At 42.5% G+C, this 16,245-nt stretch overlaps 1 protein-coding gene across 1 annotated transcript in view; it reads right to left on the bottom strand.

Annotated features, from left to right (window-relative positions):
• LOC124803033 (cardioactive peptide) overlaps nt 1-14,553 on the bottom strand; it is a 345,435-nt gene extending 330,882 nt beyond the window's left edge. Inside the window, exon 1 of the mRNA XM_047264149.1 lies at nt 14,484-14,553. The gene's annotated coding sequence lies outside the window, so the exon portion shown is untranslated. The remainder of the gene's footprint in view (nt 1-14,483) is intronic.
• Between the last annotated feature and the right edge of the window lie 1,692 nt (nt 14,554-16,245).

Genomic DNA, 16,245 nt, shown 5'->3' with positions numbered 1-16,245 from the left:
TTTCCTGGGGTATAAGTGCGAGCTGAAATACACATAAAAATTAATGTTAGCTTTCCGTTACATGATCAGTAATCGCCTCTTAACGAAATCACGTAAAAAAAAGAAAGAAAATGAGCTGGTGGTCATCTGCAAGGAACTTTCACAATCATTTGACAACTGTAAAGCCCGCCTCATCACAATGCTATGCACCAAACATCTCGAGGAAACATTTGAGATAGTGGTCCAGTCGAATGAACACAAAACAATCAATCATTAAGAAAGTGGACGACAAGATCCCTCACATGAGACTTAAGAAATTTGAAAAAGATGTGGCTATTACATGGCAGAAACTTCGTCTACGATACAAGAGTTCCATTGTTTGAAATAATTTGTAATTCACTTTCGAGGATAGAAGAAGTATTTAGATGTTACATTTAAATCAGTTTTGTTGCCTTAGACAATCTTACGTCTAAGGAGGAGGGAAATGAGAGGCAGACAGAGAGAGAGATAGAGAGTCTACAATGTCTGAGAGAGAACTCAGACTTTCATCTCTCTCTAATTCCGATAGTAGGGAACGTAAAGAATACGAATGACACGAGGTGGCTTCTCTCAGAGCGAAGATAGAGAGCTCTAATGGAGGGAGATCAAAAGCATCTTCAACATGCCTTAGACAAGTATGTTCCGAGCAAGATCTTAAGGTATGGGAAAGACCCACTGTGGTTTAATAGCTGAGTTACAAAACTGCCACGTAAAAAAAGACGGTTACATTACAGATTAAAGAAAAGACAAAAACTAGCTCACAAACATAAGCTGAAGGAAGCGCAAATGAAAGTAATGAGAGAAATGAGAGAATAGTTCAGTGACTTTGAAAGTAAAATTCTGTTAACCAAGCTAACTAAAAACCTGAGAGGGTTTGGTCTTACGTAAAATAAGTAAGCGGTTGGATATGATTATTCACTCACGCAGTGGCCATAATGGCACCGAAACGGAAAATGGCAGGGAGAAGGCCGAAATACTGATTTCGGTCTTCCGAACTGGTTCGCAGTGGGACATCGGAATACAGTCTAACCTTTCAATCGTCGTACGAACTTCAACATGGCAGATATTGAAATAAATGATCACGGAACATAAAAACAACTACATTCGTTTAGTAATGGGAAGGCGTCATGGCCACATGAGTTACATGTAAGATTATGCGAAAGAACTAGCTCCTTTTCTAACAGCAGTTTGTCGTAGGTCGCTGCTGTAAGGAACGACTGGAAAACAGTGCAGGCCATTCGTGTTCTCAACAAGCCTCATAGGACAGATGCACAGGATTATAGGCCTATATCGTTAATGTCAATCTTTTCTATAGTTATGGATCTTTTTTATGCTCAAGGACTATGACGTCTTTGGAGAAGGAATACCTCCTGTATAAAAATTAACATCGATTGTGCAATCAAAGATCTTGAGTTGCTCAGCTCGCACTGATCCTCCATAAGATCCACAGATCTGTAGACATTAGAGTTGAGATTGACGTAGTCTTCCTCGACTACAAGGAAAGGCATTTGACACTGTCCCGCACTACCGGTTAGTAAAAAATATACGAGCTTACCGAGTATCGAAACAGATTAGCAATTGTATTGAAGACTTCCTTGCAGAAAGAACACTACATGGCTCTTGACGGAACAAAATCGACAAATGTAAAGGTACTTTCCGGAATATCCCAAGGAAGTGTGATAGGACCGTTACTGTTTACAATATATATAAATGATCTGGAAGAAATCTTTGGTAGCTCTTTAAGTGTATTCGCTGATATGTGGATGACTACAGGAAGATATTAATGCCGGAAGACAGTAACGATTTGCAGAATGACCTACAGAGAATTGGCAAACTGTGTAGGAACTGGGAGTTGACCCTCAATGCAAATAAATGTAACATATTGCGCATACATAGGAAAAGAAATCCATTACGGTAAAACTACACTATTGATGACAAATAGCTGGAAAAATAGCTACCGTGAAATATTTAGGAGTATCTCTCCGGATCGACCTTAATAGTGATGATCGCTTAAAAAAATTAGGAAAATCAGATTTCAGACCGAGATTCATGGCAAGAATTTTAAGGAAATATAATTTATCCACTAAAAAAGTGGGTTACAAGGCGCTTGTTCGACCGATGCTTGAGTATTTTTCATCAAGCTGGGGTTTACGAGGTAGGACTGATAAGAGAGATGGTGAAGATACAACGGAAAGGGGAGCTTTAATCCCCGCAGACTCTATGAGAGGCGTTGTGCATCATGGAGTTTCACTATTGACATTTCGAGCGAGGGAGAGTCGGACAACATATTACTTTCTCCCACGTTAAGTCTTTCATGCGATGGGCACAACGGGAAATCCTAGTAACTAGAGCTAAAACGGAGGCCTACCAATAATCACTCTACCCACGCGCCTTACGCGAATGGAACATGGAAAGGGGGGTGATCAGTTATTGGTAGCAGAAGTACCCTCGCCACACACCGTCAGGTGGTTTGCAGAGTACTGATGTAGATGTAGATGAACCGCGCACTGCATAGCAGAGTGTAAAGATATGAAGATGCAGAGGGTGGCAGTTGCCTTACAGTACCTTGTATTTGAGCACTACCTGAAAGAGTCAACTGTTTGGGAAGGTGCGTAGCAGAAGGACGGTAAGCTGAAAGGATAGCTGTTCTTGCAGCCATGGAGGCAACGTTAGAAACTTCTTTACGATTGAAGAATTCTGAAATAAGGAACAGTTTACCGCGAATCGCTGCGATAATGTTATGCAGAAGAGAGAATTCGCCCTGTTTACCTTTCAGTTACGTCTTTCTGATGCGACTGACCATTCCTCAATTTTCTTTTCAAAAAGTACGACGGATGAATTACAGCCCTGAGGCGTAAGTCGAACTATGTGCTATGTCTAGGTAGTGCTGGTCTAGCAGGATAGCAGCGGTATAGAAGCTCTGAAGTCGTCCAGGTGGCACTTGCAGGCAGCGTAACTGCCAACGCAAGGGCTTTCTAAGACAGAGATCCGCCTTCACATCCCGGTGAGTTACACGAACTTGCCACAAAAATATATTTTTTCACTTGGTTTGACTTACGAAATTTAGTCTGATGCACAGTATTAATAAAGTAAATACCTTTGTTATCCATTTCCTGATTTCTTATTGTTTATGTTTATGTGAAATACAATCGTTAATGATCCTGTCGTTGACAACAGCAGTAGGCATGGTTGGGGCAGTGGTGCCAGGAGAAAGGCTTCAAATGAAGAAGGCTTGTCTTGTAGCTGAGCGAATACACGGTTCTTAGCCTTCGTGTGTCAGTCCTTCGATGATAGTATCACAGTGTAGGACGTGATTGTCTGAGTGGGAACAGAAAACATTGTCCCAAAACATTTGGACACAAAGGGACATATGTTGGTACAGCAATCAGCCAGAATATTATGACCACCTACCTAATAGCCGGTATGTCCACCTTTGGCACGGATAACAGCGGCGACACGTCATGGCATTGAAGCACTGAGGTCTTGGCAGATCTCCGGAGGCAGTTAGCACCACATCTGTACACACAAGACACCTAATTCCCGTACATGCCGGGGAAGGGAGCGATAAGCTCTGACGCTACGTTCGTTCACATCACAGGAGTGTTCTATCACACTCCTGGCCTTGTGAGATGGAGTATTATCTTGTTGAAAAATGCCATTGCCGTCGGGAAATATGATTATCATGAAAGTGTGCGCCTGGTCTGCAACCGTTGTACGGTACTCCTTGGCCATCATGGTGCTTTGCCCAAGCTCCACTGGACCCATGGATGCTCACGTGACTATTCGCTAGAGCATAATGGAGTCATTGCCAGCTTGTCTCCGTCCCGCAGCGCAGATGTCAAGGATTTGTTCCCCCGGAAGACGACAGATTCGCGCCCTCCCATCGACATGATGAAGCACGTATCGGGATTAATCACACCATGCAGCGCTCTTCCACTGCGCCAACGTCCAGTGTCGATGGTCACGTGCCTATTTCGGTCTTTGTTGCCGATGTCGTGGTGTTAACATTGGCGCATAAATAAGTCGTCGGCTGCGCAGGTCCATCGTTTGGAGTGTTCGGTGCGCTGTTTGTTCAGACACACTTGTACCCTGCCCAGTATTAAAGTCTGATATTAGATCCGCCACAGTTCGCCGCCTGTCCTGTTTTACCAGTCTGCCCAGCCTACGACGTCCGACATCCATAATGAGGGGTGGCCGCCCAACCCCACGACGACGTCAGACAGGGTTTCACCTTGGTTTCTCCACGTGTTGAAGACACTCACCACAGCAGTCCTCGAACACCCGACAAGTTGTGCTGTTTCCGAAATGCTCTTGGCGAGCCTCTGGACCAGCACAATCTGCCTTAGGTCAATCTCAGATAGATCGCACCTTCCCCGTTCTACACACGGACAGCACGCTCACTGATACTACGGGCACCCGATTCAATCCCGTGTCCGGCCAACCTGATTTAGGTTTTCCTTGATTTCCCTAAATCGCTCCAGGCAAATGTCGGCATGATTCATTTGAAAGGGCACGGCCGACTTCCTTCCCCGTCCTTCCCTAATCCAATGAGACCGATGACCTCGCTGTCTGGTCTCCTCCCCCAAAACAACCCAACCCAAGAACCCAACTACGGGCACCGTTCGTGTGTCTCACTAGGAGTCATTCCTCACCAGGTGAGGCCGCTATCGCCTGGACGGGTTTATATCGACAGTAGGCTGGTGGTCATAATGTTTCGGATGATTAGTGTGTACCAGAGAATAGTATCGTGTTACATGGGATTGCCGCTATGTAAATTTGGAACGTTATCTTACGAAACACCATCTGATAAAGTCGTAAATGCGCAATTTCTTCTCTGAGGACCTGATGAAGTATAGTGAAACTCGTGAATAGTCTTCCTTCTCGTTTCATTTCAAAATTATCTCTTAAAGATGTTGCCAAAATAATGTGTAACGAGCTACAGAGCGCTTCTCACGCCTGTAACATGTGTGGACTGCAATCCAATTCCTCTCTTAGCAGATTCAAGGAAACTAGCGACTACGGAGAGAGTCCTCCTACTGCTGTCACTGTGGTTTGGTGCCGAGTAAGGAGCCTAAACCAGGAATGTCGTCGCTTCATTGACACCGCCAGTCGTAGACTTCTCAGCCTACGTCACACTGCAAAGGCCTTTAGGCACGTTGCGCATCAGTGAGATATGCGTTGTACGCTCGATACAATTACATAAACAACTCACAGACTGAATGTTAACAAGGAATATATCAAAAATTCGTTAGTTAATAGCTGGGCAACTAAGTCCTAGAATTCAGGTCTGCTCAGGAAAGCACTGGCGTGTCATAGATGTCGAATCTTATTAATGTCAGAAGTAGCATGGCTACGAGGATAGGAGAGAAACTTTATTAAGTGTTTAAGGAGATAGGAGACATGATATTGCGTAAAGAGCTTGACAGAGCACTGAAAGACCTAAGTCGGAACAAGGCCCCGGGAGTAGACAACATTCCATTAGAAGTACTGACAGCCTTGGGAGTGCCAGGCCTAACAAAACTCTACTATTTAGTGAACAAGATGAATGAGACGGGCGAAATACCCTCAGACTTCAAGAAGAATATAATAATTCCAATCAAAAAGAAAGCAGGTGTTGACAGATGTGAAAATTACCGAACTATCAGTTTAATAAGCCATGGTTGCAAAATACTAAAACGAATTCCTTACAGACGAATGGAAAAACTGGTAGAAGCCGACCTCGGGGAAGATCAGTTTGGATACCGTAGAAATGTTGGAACACGTGAGGCAATACTGACTCTACAACTTATCTTAGAAAATAGATTAAGGAAAACCAAACCTACGTTTCTAGCATTTGTAGACTTAGCGAAAGGTTTTGACAATGTTGACTGGAATACTCTTTCAAATTCTGAAGGTGGCAGGGGTAAAATACAGGGAGCGAAATGTTATTTACAATTTGTACAGAAACCAGATGGCAATTATAAGAACGAGGGACATGAAAGGGAAGGAGTGGTTGGGAAGGGAGTGAGACAGGGTTGTAGCCTCTCCCCGATGTTATTCAATCTGTATATTGAGCAAGCAGTAAAGGAAACAGAAGAAAAATTCGGAGTTGCAATTAAAATCCGTGGAGAAGAAATAAAAACTTTGAGGTTCGCCGATGACATTGGAATTCTGTCAGAGTCAGCAAAGGACCTGGAAGAGCAGCTGAACGGAATGGACAGTGTCTTGAAAGGAGGATATAAGATGAACATCAACAAAATCAAAACGAGAATAATGGAATGTAGTCGAATTAAGTCGGGTGATGCTGATGAAATTAGATTAGGAAATGAGACACTTAAAGTAGTAAAGGAGTTTTGCTATTTGGGGAGCAAAATAACTGATGATGGTCGAAGTAGAGAGGATATAAAATGTAGACTGGCAATGGCAAGGAAAGCGTTTCTGAAGAAGAGAAAATTGTTAACTTCGAGTATAGATTTAAGTGTCAGGAAGTCGTTTTTGAAAGTATTTGTGTGGAGTGTAGCCATGTATGGAAGTGAAACATGGACGATAAATAGTATGGACAAGAAGAGAATAGAAGCTTTCGAAATGTGGTGCTACAGAAGAACGCTGAAAATTAGATTGGTAGATCACATAACTAATGAGGAGGTATTGAATAGAACTGGAGAGAAGAGAAATTTGTGGCACAACTTGACTATAAGAAGGGATAGGTTGATGGGCATATTCTGAGGCATCAAGAGATCACAAATTTAGTACTGGAGGGGAGCGTGGAGGGTAAAAATCGTAGAGGGAGACCAAGAGATGAATACACTAAGCAGATTCAGAAGGATGTAGGTTGCAGTAGGTACTGGAAGATGAAGAACCTTGCACAGGATAGAGTAGCATGGAGAGCTGCATCAAACCAGTCTCTGGACTGAAGACCACAACAATAACATGTATTTAAGACAACGACCACGTCGGGAAACGAGCCAACTTTCCGACTGAAGTCAGACACGTTGACAGCCTGCTGAGAAAGTGGCCATGTTGTAATGCCTGGGCGAGAACTCTGAGTTCCAATACAGTACTCGTGGCTGCTGCATCGCGGTCGCGAAGGGGAGCCGAGGCAGTTTCAAATACGTTTTTACGGTCTGACAATAATTTATGGATTCGGAGTTTTAGCTTGACGATGTCCACTATGGACAAATGGTAGTTACTTTTATTCTGAAGAAGGTTGGGTTATCCCGACTGAATCCTAGGTAAATCTAGATGATCTGTGCAACTGAGGCTGTTGGTTTTTAAAATTAAGATTTGTCTTAAGGCTCTTGTTTGCCGACGATCAGGTAACAGTTTGAGATTCTAAAGACATACTATAGCGAACTCTGTTTGAAATGAACTGAGGAATGGAACAGTACAGTTTCGAAATTTGGCTGCATACAATAGAATCCATGATATTTTGTGGTCCAGCTTAAATTCACTACATGTTAGTCATTAGTAACAAATCCATAAAAGATGTCAGCTTTTCTTCGTTGCAGGGTTTCAAATTTGGAAAACTTGATATTAGAAAAAGTTTAAAAAATTATAGATTCTTTAGAGGTAGAAGCTAAAGAAACAATGAAGGAACGAAACAATGCTGAGGTTCTACAAGACTATGGCAGCAGCACCGGCATCAGCACGTTTATATAGGGCTGAAGTGTAGGTCTTCCATTAGCAAGGAAAAGAGTGGACAAGACTAGAGTTCAACCCTGCGATCTGTGATTCCTTCGATCAGTCGTCGGAGCGACGGAGAGCGACGGAAAAAGAAACAAAGACATACGCAGTCACTCAACATTTGCACCTCAAGCGACAAAATTGAGAATATCAAAATGTGTCTACAGGTGAGCTCGAAGGGTTTCTCAGAATGGTCTGATCAAAGAGGATGGAAGGTCAATTTTGAAGTTCGCAAGAGATCGAATTGCGTAATGGATAAAGAAGACGAAAATAATTAGTATCCCGTGCAAAATGAGAATTTTTATCTTTGCGAAGGTAATGATCACATTAGAGTTGTAGTCCAGGTTAAGTATTCGGTCCATCAAGCTCAATATAAATGCATACTAAGTGTGATACTAAAAGATCTTCTTATAACAGTAATATTATTACAAATATAAGGAAACAAAGCTGCTGCAAATTCTGTTGAAAGAGAATGGACAGGGATAGAACTTAGCATGTCTCCAACACATTTCGCGTAACAAGAGAGATTACGAACAATCTCAGAAAATTATAATCCACTGTATAACCATTGAACGGTTTGTCAATGACCGTGTCCTCTGTTGCTGTTCGATCTGTTGTTCAAACAGAAAACTGCAATAATAAAAGACGAAATTGTAAGAGACGCTTTTAAAAGTTCATTTACATGCAGAGATAGCATTACATTATTTAAGTAGGCGTATGAGCCCCGTTCGAACTCTTAAATGTGTGACAAAGAAATAATCACTCACAATTCTGAAGCGCAAATTAATGAAACAGCTGAAAACAGAAAAATGGCTAAATCGTTACAGCGTGGAAGCGCTATAACAAATAAGCTTGGAAAGACCGCGCCTAGAACAGTAGTTGGAGGGGGAAGGGGGGGGGGGTCTTGGAGCTCGGTTCCTATTTGAGCTAGGAACATAGGGTAAAAAGTTTTTGGTTCAGCACAGGCTAGCAACCATTTGCATAGCCATTCGAACATCTGTTTTACTGTAGCTATGTTACAGTATATTAAGCAAGGTTTGAAAGACGTACCGGAGTGGCCGCGCGGTTAGAGGCGCCTTGTCACTGACTGCGCGGCTCCTCCCGCCGGAGGCTCGAGTTCTCCCTCGGGCATGGGTGTCTGTGTTGTTCTTAGCATAAGTTAGTTTAAGTAGTGTGTAAGTCTAGGGACCGATGACCTCAGCAGTTTGGTCCCTTAGAAATTCACACACATTTGAACACGAACCGGAGCTGGCGTCCAGGCAGATAGTGGGAATCGATTATTTTCTTTTCCAAAAGATTTTAATTGGGCTGAAATTAATTCTCAGGTAATGGTAACAGTTTTCTGTGCACCATTAGGATTTTACTTGCAAAAACAGTGATCCCCGTTCGGGTTATACGTGTAAAAACAGTCACCCTCAAATAACTTCGGACTGGAGTGGGACAGATGGTTCAAATTTGGTCCACTGGTACATCGCAGCTTGATCTAAGAAAAATTTTAACTGTTTGAAAAAATCTTTCTCTGTTTGGGTTTTAGGTGCAAACGAAACGTTTTTCAGGGAAGTTTCTCTACTTTAAACTTATACGAATTCGTTCAAACTTTGCACAGAAGTAGATAAGAGGATAAACTGAAAACAAAATTTTTATTGAATAATCTTTATCCATTGTCGATATACGATTGTTTGAAGTCGAGCTAAACATCACACGCAGTATTAGTTCTTACGTGAACTGAGTGTGCAGGCTTGGTTTAAAGAGAATCATCTGAATAAAAAATGCACCCTTACGATAAAATTGGAAATTGCCTTTTAAAAATCTAGCTTCAGTCGGATTTTTCGTACAAAACACCCGTCCTTTGTCAGTTTTTTTTATTTTAGCGCTCCACTTCTATGTTTCAGACTTGTGCGAATCGGTTCATAGTTTGCAAGAAGGTACATAAATATATGTATTTAATGCATGTACTATTGTTTTGTGAAAGCTTTATCCGTTGCCACGATATAAGCAACATTGTTCGAATGACAATAAAAATACCCATATCGTATCAGTCATCGCCTGAGTCAAAAAAATCTTAGTCGGTTGCCAAGCTATGGCGATTTAATGGTAGAGTACAAGCTGGGAACCAGAATGAAAAATGCTTCTATCATAGTACAAGAAAGGCGAATATATCCTAGGCGGAGTTAGGAAGGAGAATCTAACTACCTTTTCAGCTTATCTGGCAGCTTCAAAGACATTTAAATCAAAACATTTTGACATATTCGCGCTTTTCTACGAGTTAATCCTACTTCTCCAGCTCTCTTAGCTGCACCGGGCGAGGTGGCGCAGTGGTTAGAACACTGGATCCACATTCAAAGGACGGCGTTTCAAACCCGCTTCCGGCCGTCCTGATTTAGGCTTTCCGTGATTTCCCTAAATCGCTTCAGGTAAAGCTTCCTGTAAAAGGGCACGGCCGAGTTCCTTCCCTAATCTGATGGGACCGATGACCTCGCTGTTTGGTCCCCTCCCCAAATCAACCACCTAACCATCTTTTAGCTGCAAGGTGTTGGCACACCTGCATCCTATTTCAATTTATAGGCTGAAGTCCCTGATTCTGCGCCCAAAATCCAGAAGATTCGCCAGCCACATCAAACAATATATAATCTCATATGGCTGAAGAGTATGCATGTAGTAGCTAAAAAAAGTTTTTTACGGTGAAATAAAATTTCTGAAGGTGGTTGCATTATGTTACATGACATGGACACTAATACTAACAAATGAAATAGCGCGAATATGTCAAGATGTTTTGATTTAAATGTCTTTGAAGCTACCAGATCCGTCGAAAAGCTTGTGCCCTTCTTTTACATCCCTAACTCTATCCAGGAGATATTCACCTCTTTTTTTAGCTATGATAGGAGCATTTTTAATTTTTGTTAGGTTTTCTGTTCAGTGCGTATGGAGCCAGGCCCTTACTGTCTTGAATACGAATTTCTCAGGCGGTGAGCAGCCATCACTGACGGGAAAAATGTGCACGTCACAGCAGAAGCGCAAAGAAACACATATGCAAAATTATTGTAAAGTTTCTCCAAAATTGGAATGTTAAAAGATCCTCAATTACGTCATTAGTTTAATAAGAATGGAATTTCTCCACAAGGAATATCTGCTTTCAAATAAACATCGAATATTTAGCAACAGTGTTCGTGTAACAGGTGACCATTGTCTTCATACTCGAAATCGAGGGCACAAGCGAATTGGTACTTTTATTGTACCTACTGTCAAATGATAACAAAGATTTGGTTGTATAGCGTCCTTCTGGGTAGTATGTGATGATTTATTTCAGTCATAATTGCGATTTAATATATCTAGGCAATTACCGGTTTCGGCCATTATGGTCCATTTTCAAGCATTTTCAGCTTAGTTGCGATGTAACGCTTTAATTTCGTCGTCGTATATGATTGCCTCAACTTCAAAATTTTTGCCAAATTTATTCTTAATTTTTTTACGTTCCTAAAAATTATTTTAATGTTGTGACTGTCGTAGCTGAAAAAACCGTAGCGATCTATATTATACTTCACCTTAACTGAAATATTTAATCAAATATAGCTTTTCAACAATTGCTGCTGACCTGTTTGGATATTATGTGTTACCTTATGGGGCTTCCTAGATACTCGCATGAATCTACCTTGAATGGCTTGCTAGGTACAGAACATAATGAGTAAGGATGGCTGGAGAATTTTCTTCAGAAACGAAGATAACTTCAGATTGCAGTAAAGATTACGCTTATGTTCTCAATAGATAGAAATGATGTATCAGATGGAGTGGGCAAACTTAGATTGTTTTGAAGATGCTAATATCAAAATAAAAGCTTCGTTGATAGATTACATAAAAATCCAGAAATATTTTATGTAGCGAATGGTGTCTCACATAAATGGACGTGCACAAATTAATGTCCATAAATACTGTTGATGAAAAGTCTCGCAGTATTCCACTGCTCTATTAACGGTAAAAAGTCTGGATTTTGTAACGTCAAAGAAGTGTCGAGCTCGAACTTTCGGAGCAGAAGTGAGTAGAGCAAACATATTAAGTTATATTGATAGAAGTTCTGTGGAAAATATCGATTTCTAAGGAGTATTCAAAAATAACTTATCGCTTTTGTAAAGTCTGCTTGGAAGATAGGCTTCAAACTCAAATCACTGCAAGATGGATCCAGATCTTCTCGAGAAAATTATCCGTCTGCACAGGCCTTCAAGGCCCAATGGTGCCGACAGACCGCTATGTCATCCTCAGCTCATATACGTCACCGGATACAGAAACGGTGGGGCATTTGGTCAGTACACCGCTCTCTCGGCTGTTGTCAGTTTACGAGACCGGACTTCTCGAGAAACATTCTTGCTAAATTTCTTTAGTGCATACGGACTGCGTTAGTGTCAGTTGTTACAACAGGTTAGTAAAATTTATCTACCGTGAAAAGGTTCACTAGAGGCTGCACCTATCTGCAGATACTTTTAAGTACTTCCAACTGCCAGAACTTCTGGAAGTCTTCGAAAAAAAGTTTGGCATTCTAAATGACTCATATAAATGTATTCTTTGACGGTATACAGCTAAAAAGCTCATTTTTTACTTCGTAGCTCTTGGAAAGTTGATTTGCTGGATTTCTCTCTTGGTTGCGAATGGTGACCCAAATCTTATCATATAAAAGTTAATATAATAAGAATTTTAATCAATGCTTTTTTAACAGTTTAGGTAAGTTAGCTAAATCCCATGTTGCATTTTACTGCACTGGAATTGTCACTGCAGCTGTTTGCTGCAGCGCCGCCCACAATCTCGTGAGGTAAGGAAATTGGTCGCTACTCTGGAAAAAAAAAACATATCATACCTGAAATTTACTGGCTGAATAGAACATCATCAACACACCAACAACTAACGAAACAGAAGTGAAGTATGGGTCGCACACACTTCTTAACGACCGTATAAGCTAACGCAAGGGTATCACGAAAGTAGTCGTGCAGAAGCAATTACAGCATCTAATTGTGGTACATGTAGATTTTTTTAATTATATGCAATGGGTACTCCGGAAGCTTTCCACTGCTGTGATCCATCGAAACACAGAGCATACGCGATCAGAATTTTCTAAACTTTCGATTGCTTCTAAAGTTCCTCACGTATGTTGTTCGTGAAGGCTACGCGGCGGTGACCAGTATGATATTGCGCATACAAATACGAGTAGCCGTTTGTAGTGTGGCACCCGCGAACACTTGGGCGGAGCGTGTGCAAATTACGTAGTCGCCGGCCTGCGCTGAACAGGTATGAAGCTATAAACGAGCAAGACATTCAGTAGTCCTTGTGTGTTGCCAGTCTCAGAACAAGACGGGTTTCCGTCAAGCTTCATTTATTTTCAGGGTATTGTCGGCTTGTAGTTTTTGCGGACAAAGTGGTCGTGAGGTGTACTATGTACTCAGTAGCAGATACTGCACTCCACATATAATACACTGAATGTTTAAAATAGCCACTGAGCTTAGAAAGAAAATCAAGCAAAAGTAGTGTGCATAATCATAAAAAGTATATTATTTTCCCTCACGAACTAACCTTACATTAACTAAAAATAACGCTGCTACTGATGAAAAGGGAAGCTCTTAAAGCTCTTAAGTTGTACAGCTTCATATTTTCTTTATATTTGTAAGGATATCTGTAATGATGAGATATCTGTAACGAAATAGTGACACCTAAGAATGGGTTCTGATATAGTTTACGTACCTTGAAGCAATCAACAAAGAATTTTTTCGACCATAACTCACAGAATAAAGTAGTCTGAACATTTTGTTTTATTGATAGAGGTGACGATTTTTTTTCTAATAGTGAGTACATTTGCAGGTTATGATTTGGATTCTGTGAACTGTTTGCCTGATCTCAGCAATGAACAAACCATTTCAGCATTAAAATAGATGTTAACGACATTTACTTACATACGTACACTAACCACAAGCAACTTAGCAGTATTTTATGATGGGTTATACTTTGTAGAAAAATTATTGTCGTTGTCCAGACATAGATGGTGCAAAGCAGAAACGACTCCCTATGTTGCTCTACGCGCACATGCACTTCAATCGTTCTTACATCATTTACATACACAATAATCCAGGTGTAGCGGAAGCCTCAGCATTGGTGCTTGAATCGTGTCGCCTTTCGTGCAAATATTCCTGTTTAAATTCTCTGAAAATATGTGTCACACTCCATTACTAGCTATGCCGACGTGTTACCCATGATCCCAACAGCTCGACTCAATTTCTGCAGTCAGTTATACTTTATAACTCGAAGCACTGGAGCAATTTCCTCAACAAACGTGGAGCAGTCTCCAGACCTTCACTACTAATATTCGCTTATTTATGCACGTATTTCACGAGTCGGTGAGCACGTTGAACCATAGGTACTCGTGTAGCTGGCTGGTAAGCTAATTCGAAAGTCGAAGACGGCAGTAGCATACTGCGTCCAATAGGACAATGCCACTGTGGTGTACTAATCAGCCTTCGGGTTGAAGAGAGATTTTTATACGTATAAATTTATTCACATTTAAGGAGGGGTGCCTTTCAGAAAATCTAGTGGAGGCTTCCTTAGAACCATCCATCAACGATACTTGACTTTAGAAGGACATCGTAAGCTAAATGAAAGGATCTAAAAAAAATTTAGCGCGTTGTGTTATGATTGGAAGGTTGGAAATTTAACTACAAAATGTCTCACAGACGGAGTAGTATTTAACAACGAAGACTTTTCCTTTTCTTGTACTTTTTTTTTTTTTTGAAGTGCAACGGCGGGCAGCGCCGCCGGCGCGCGCTACTGACCTGTGTCGGGGTGCGCGCGGCGTCTGCTTGGCTGCTCGGCGGTCTCTGCGGGGTCGGCGTCGGCGTCGGCGGCGGAGAGTGCAGCGCGCGCTCCGCGCCGTCGCTTATATAGGCGCAGGCGAGGGCGTAGCGCGGACCGCGGCTGCCCACGCACCCCCGCCCCACCACGCAGCCGCCGGGCCGCCCCCTCGCCCTCGGCACACCCTCCACACCACACACTTTTGCCACCCGCTGTGCTGACTGTTGTCATCACGCTGCTTTATTCCGTGCAAGCCTCCTCTTCTCTTACTGTAGTCAAGCTTTGACCTCTCTCTATGACTTTTACCCACCACACTTCCGTTCTTTACCTATTAGACCAGTGGTTCCCAACCTGGAGATAATTACCCCGTGAGAGGTAAAGCGAAATTTTCTAAGGAGAAAAAAAAAAGAAGTTCTACACTGAAGAGCCAAAGAAATTAGAAATTGGTACACCTGCCCAATATCGTGTAGGGCCCCCGCGAGCAGGCAGAAGTGCCGCGACACGACGTGGCATGGACTCGACTAGTGTCTTTAGTAGTGCTGGAGGGATCTGACACCATGAATCCAGCAGGGCTGTCCATAAATCCGTAAGAGTATGAAGGGGTGGAGATCTCTTCTGAACAGCACGTTGCAAGGCATCACAGATATGCTCAATAATGCTCATGTCCGGGGAGTTTGGTGGCCAGCGGAAGTGGTTAAACTCAGAAGAGTGTTGGTTCAAATGGTTCAAATGGCTCTGTGCACTATGGGACGTAACTTCTGAGGTCATCAGTCCCCTAGAACTTAGAACTACTTAAACCCAACTAACCTAAGGACATCACACACATCCATGCCCGAGGCAGGAGTCGAACCTGCGACGCAGTGGTCGCGCGGTTCCAGACTGTAGCGCCTAGAAGAGTGTTGCTGGAGCCACTCTGTAGCAATTCTGGGTCGCACTGTACTGTCGGAATTCCCCAAGTCCGTCGGAATGCACAATGGACATGATTGGATGCAGGTGATCAGACAGGATGCTTACGTATGCGTCACTTTTCACAGTCGTATCTAGACGTCCCATATCGCGCCAACTGCACACGCCCCACACCATTACAGAGCCTCCACCAGCTTGAACAGTCCCCTGGTGACATGCAGGGTCCATGGATTCCTGAGGTCGTCTCCATACTCATACACGTCCATTCGCTAGACATAATTTGAAACGAGACTCGTCCGGCTAGGCAACATGTCTCCAGTCATCAACAGTCCAATGTCGATGTTGACGGGCACAGGAGAGGCGTAAAGCTTTGTGTCGTGCAGTCATCGAGGATACAAGAGAGGGCATTCGGTTCCACAAGCCCATATCGATGATGTTTCGTTGAATGGTTCGCATGTTGACACTTGATGATGGCCCAGCACTGAAATCTGCAGCTAATTGCGGAAGGGTTGCACTTCTGTCACGTTGATCGACTCTCTTCAGTCGTCGCTGGTCCCATTCTTGCAGGATCTTTTTCCGGCCGCAGCGATGTCGAAGATTTGATGTTTTACCGGATTCCTGATATTCACGGTACACTCGTGAAATGGTCGTACGTTAAAATCCCCACTTCATCGCTACCTCGGAGATGCTGTGACCCATTGCTCGTGAGCCGACTATAACACCACGTTCAAACTTACTTGAATCTTGATAAGCCGTCATTGTAGCAGTAGTAACCGATCTATCAACTGCCCCGGACACTTGTCTAATATAGGCGTTGCTGACCACAGCGACGTATTT

This window comes from Schistocerca piceifrons, chromosome 1 (genome assembly GCF_021461385.2).
Source record: "Schistocerca piceifrons isolate TAMUIC-IGC-003096 chromosome 1, iqSchPice1.1, whole genome shotgun sequence".
Lineage (NCBI taxonomy): Eukaryota > Metazoa > Arthropoda > Insecta > Orthoptera > Acrididae > Schistocerca > Schistocerca piceifrons.
Note: the sequence above shows the minus strand (reverse complement) of the source record. Positions and strands in the feature narration are given on the sequence as shown.